This window comes from Chrysochloris asiatica, unplaced genomic scaffold (genome assembly GCF_000296735.1).
Source record: "Chrysochloris asiatica unplaced genomic scaffold, ChrAsi1.0 scaffold00063, whole genome shotgun sequence".
NCBI lineage: Eukaryota > Metazoa > Chordata > Mammalia > Afrosoricida > Chrysochloridae > Chrysochloris > Chrysochloris asiatica.
In genome coordinates, this window is record NW_006408581.1 from 9213793 (window position 1) to 9218844 (window position 5052).

The window sequence follows — 5052 nt, forward strand, 5'->3', positions numbered from 1 at the left end:
AAAAAAAAAAAACAATTACCTTAATGAAATCCAAGTTTCAATTTTGTCTTCTAGTGCTCAGGGTTTTGGTGTCCTAGCCATAGGTCAATTATCTAAAGCTAAGTTTCAGAATTCCCAACCTTGACATAATTACAAAGTTATATTTATCAAATTTTATGGTACTTATATAAGGACCTTAATTTGCCAAGGGGGAACAACTCAAAGTGAGAAGAAACAACTGAAAACATTCATAAATAATCATAATGTGGAACACATGAAATATGAATCTAAGTAATTGAAAGTCATTAAAATTGAAATGGAATGAATATAGGTCAATATTCTGGTCATTGAAAGGTGAGCAGAAATTGACAGGTATTGGCCATTTTGAATCAGGCAATCGTATATTATGTTGGGAATGACAAATTGAGGAAGAATGATGTTACATTCTTTTTTGAAAAGAACATTTCAAGATCTATTGTGACGTAAAATCTTGTCTTAAAAATTATGAAATACAAAAACAAATCTTTTCACATACAAGGAAGATGAGTTAATAACAACTACTATTCAAATTTACACACGAATTACTAAAGCAAATGATGATGACATTAAAGAATTCTACCAATTTCTTCAGTCTGAAATTAATAAAGCATTCAATCAAGATGCACTCAGAGTTACTGATGATTGGAATGAAAAAGTTGTAAACAAAGAGTAAGCAACAGTAGTTGGAAAATATGGCATTGGTGATAAAAATTATACCAGAGATAACATGGTAGAGTTTTGCAAGACCTGTGAGTTGCTTGTTATAAACAACCTTTTTAAACAAAATCAATGATAACTGTACACGTGAATCTCACCCGATGGAATATACCAGCTAAAACTGATTACATCTGTGGGATGAGACAATGGAGAAACTCAATATCACTAGCCAAAACAAGGCAAAGGAATGACTGTGAGACTATCAAATGTTCATATACAAGTTCAAGCTTCTTTAAATTCTTACAGAGGAAGGATGCTACTAACCCAGACCATGGTATTTTCAGTGGCCTTATATGCATGTGAAGATTAAACAATGACAAAGGAAGACTAGAGTAGGATCAATCCACTCAAATTCTGCTGTTGGCAAGGAATATTAAAAGTACCATGTGCTACCAGAAGAACAAAGAAATATGTCTTGGAAGAAGTAAAGCCAGAATGTCCCCTATAAGCCAGAATAGGGAAACTTAATCTTTTTAACTTCGTACATGTTGTCAGGAAGGACCAGTCCTTGGCAAAGGACATCATGCTTGGCAACATGAAGGGTTCAGAAAAAAACAGGATGATTCACAATGAGGTGGATTGACACCACCGCAGCAACAATGGGCTCAGATATCACAAGAATTATTAGGATTGCACAGGACCAGGCAGTGTTTTGTTCTTTCTGCATAGAACTGCTAAGAGAGAGATCCAACTCTACAGTACCTAACACAGCAGCAACAAGGGCAAAATATTGACTAATGCAGGAAGCATCGAGGTGACATTAAAGAAATAGACCCAGTAAGTGTTCCAGTGTTCACCTATTTCAGGAAGTGGCATATGATCATAAATTGATGATATTGGAAGAAGAATTTCATACTGAACTGAAGGCATTGGTGAGAAATATGACTTCAGGAGTTGACAGAATATCAATTTATATGTTTCAACAAATGAATAAAATGTTGGAAGAACTCTTCTTCTGTCTAGATATTTGGAAAACCTGGCCAAATGACTAGACCAACCCAAACTCCATCCCATTGCCATGTAACTGAGTCTGACTCATAATGATCATATTAGAAAGAGTGGAACTGCTATGTATGTTTTCTGAGACTGTAAATCTTTATGGAAGCCAACAGCCTCACCTTTCTTCTGTAGATCAGTTTGGATTTTGAACCATCAACCTTGCAGTTCGCAGCCCAATGTTTATCCAAATCTGCCACCAGGAAGCGATCCATATTTTTGCCCATTTTAAAGAAAGGTGATATAAGTGAATTTGGAAATGATCTAAATATTAATTACAGCAAATGTTTTGCTGAAGATAATTAAACTATGGTTGTGGCAGTACATTGAAAAAAACTGCCAGAAATCCAAGTAGAAGTCAGAAGATGACTTGAAATGAGGGATGTCATTGCTGATATTATATGAATGTAGTCTAAAAACAGAAGATGCAAGAAAGATGTTTATTTATCTGTGTATTATTGAATGTGCTAAGGATAACTGTGACTAATGGGAGTGCTCATGTAGAATCAGTACAAAAACAAAGAGGCAGTTCTACAAACAGAAAAAGGTCATACTGTGTGGTTTAAAATCAGGAAATTTGTGTATGTAAGTGGTACACTTTATCATAGTTTTTCAATCTGTATGTTCAGCAAGTAATTTGAGAAGCTTGACTATGTGAAGAAGAAAGTGGAATCAGAATTAGAGGAAGACTCCTAGTAGTCTTTAGTATGCATGCAACACAACCTTGCTTGCTAAAAGCAAAAAGGACTTAAAACTTTTACTGATGAAGATCAAAGGCTATACCCTTCATTCTGGAATACACCTCAATATAAAGAAAATAAAAATACTCAAAACTGGACCAATAAACTGTGAAATAAATGGGGAAAGGATTGAAGTTGTCAAGAATTTCATTTTATTTGATTCACAATCAAGGGCCATGGAAACAGAAGTCAAGAAACACAAGGATGTATTGCATTGAGCAAATCTGTTGCAAAAGACTTCTTAAAGTTTTCAAACGCAAAGATGAGAAAAGAAGTTAAAAGTTTTCCATCTCTATTCTATAAGGTTGAAGATCAACAAAATTCTAGAATATGACATTAAGATATTGTGGTTATATTTTATTCAATCAATTCAAGGTATCTTGGAAAGAAAAATAACTTTTCACTGAATTTTGTGAGTCTGAGAGATTATACTAAGCTTGCAGTAAATCTTTTAGAATTTGAAAACCTAGCCTAATTTACTAAAGTTTCTTCAGGCAAGGGATGTGGATATATATATATTTTTTCCTTCTTAACATCTCCAACCTGTAGTTTTGTCAATTTGCTTCAGTGCACATTAATTATTTCACCGACAGGGGTGTGTCACTTTGTAGCCAGCTGTCACTATAGTGCTGATCAATAAAGCCCTCTATAAGCCACCAGTAAGTCTTTAAAACTGTTAGGGTATTTCAAGTCAATAACTATTTATATTTACAAAGCAGGTAAGCTATCAATTTAAAGAGAAAACAAATACAGCTAATCTATAGTAGACAAAAATATCTAAATATTAAGAATATTCAGTGTGTTTATTTCCAGTAAGCTAAAAAGCAACAAATCTATTTGGTATTAAGCTTGCATTTATTCTCAATCTTACAAATGCTTAACTTATAATACTCAAACCAGAGCATCATTCAAATGTTGCTACACACGCAGCATCAAAGCCACTATCAATGCTGCTATTACTGAAATCAGAAAAATAAGCACAGTTTTCAACTTTTTCCTCACTTTGTGTTACATTATGTGTAATAGGGAAATAGTGTCCAGTTTTAAGTATATCCAATCACATTTTCTAAAACCATTTTATAAATTACTGCCATATTGCCAATGTTTAATTTTGTTAAATGCCTCCAAGTCAGTTCCATGTTATAGAAAACCTGTACAAAGTTTTCAGGGAGTTTCTGGTGGGTTTGAACCACTGACCTTGTGCTTAACAGTCCACCACTTATCCTACAGTGCCATACCAGGACTCCATTTTAGCAATACAGGAATTGATTTGTTATTTTTCACCTTCCTTACAGTCATATTGTTCTTAACTTTAAAGAGTCATTTTGTCTTAATTTAGTATGGATTACAACATACGTGTAGAAATGGTGTGACTGTGGTCTCTAACTTCACAAAGAGGAGAGGGATCAAGATCAAGGATAAGGCTGATTCCTGTGAGGTAAAAGTCTGACATGTCTTCATCCTTAATCTTTTTTACCAGTACTGTTGCAAACTGTTCCTCTCATAAAATTCTCTACTCCTCTACTGGGTTCAATAATACATTGTAATGACCACATAGAAATCACAGGCAATACTCACAATTTTAGGATTTGTTAGGGAAGTAATAGATTGCAATGCAGGATCATAAATGACTCATGATACAGTTCTTCAATCAGGAAAGTCTCTTGTAGGTAGTGCCTGCTGATATGCCTCTCTCTGTACCCTGGTCTGTTAGTTTCCTGCTGAGCCTTTGCTGTCTTGGGTAAGTGTTATAAATTGTTTTCAGTTCCACTGGTAAGTCCTAAGGGACATTCAGGCTCTATGGGCTGGGAAGCCCACCTTTCTGTCTCATGCAGTTTCCTAGCTTCTGCTGCCTCTATTGGCTCTTGTTTCTCTCACACTGCTTTTCATCATAACTCTATGTCTCCTGGATCCAGGAGTATTCTGGATAGCACCAGAATACTGAATATTGAAACATTATGAATAGCACCAGAATAATGTCAGATACAGTGCCAGAAGATGAGCACCTCAAGTTAGAAGGCACTCAGATATGACTGAGGAAGCATGATCTTCCTTGTGGGTGTGGATATATTGTTCTGTTACAGACTGCATTATACTTCAAGATAGATCTCAAATGTTCTTTTTGATGATGAATGCAATTACATTCCTCTTCAGTTGGTCATTCTCTGTATAGTAAAACATGACTATCAGATTCAAAATGGCCAATATCAGTCTGTTTCCACCCAATATTACCTAGGATATTGATCTTTATGTGTTCCACTTCATTTTTGATAGCTTCTAATTGTCCTATATTGATACTTCATACATTTCAAGTTCTGATTAGTAGTGGATGCTTAGTGATGTTTCCTCTCATCTTGAGTTGTGGCCCATAAGCAAATGAAAATTCCCAAAGCCTTACCCCATTGATGTCATCATGGTCATTTCTAATTTTAGGAAGTGGATCTTTCACAGTTGTACTTTGAATGTCTTACAACCTGATGGATGATCTCATCTTCTGGAACCATATCTGACAATATTCTGGTGCTATTCATGTTTTAATGTTCAACATCCTGGTGCTATCTGACAGTGTTCCATTACTGTT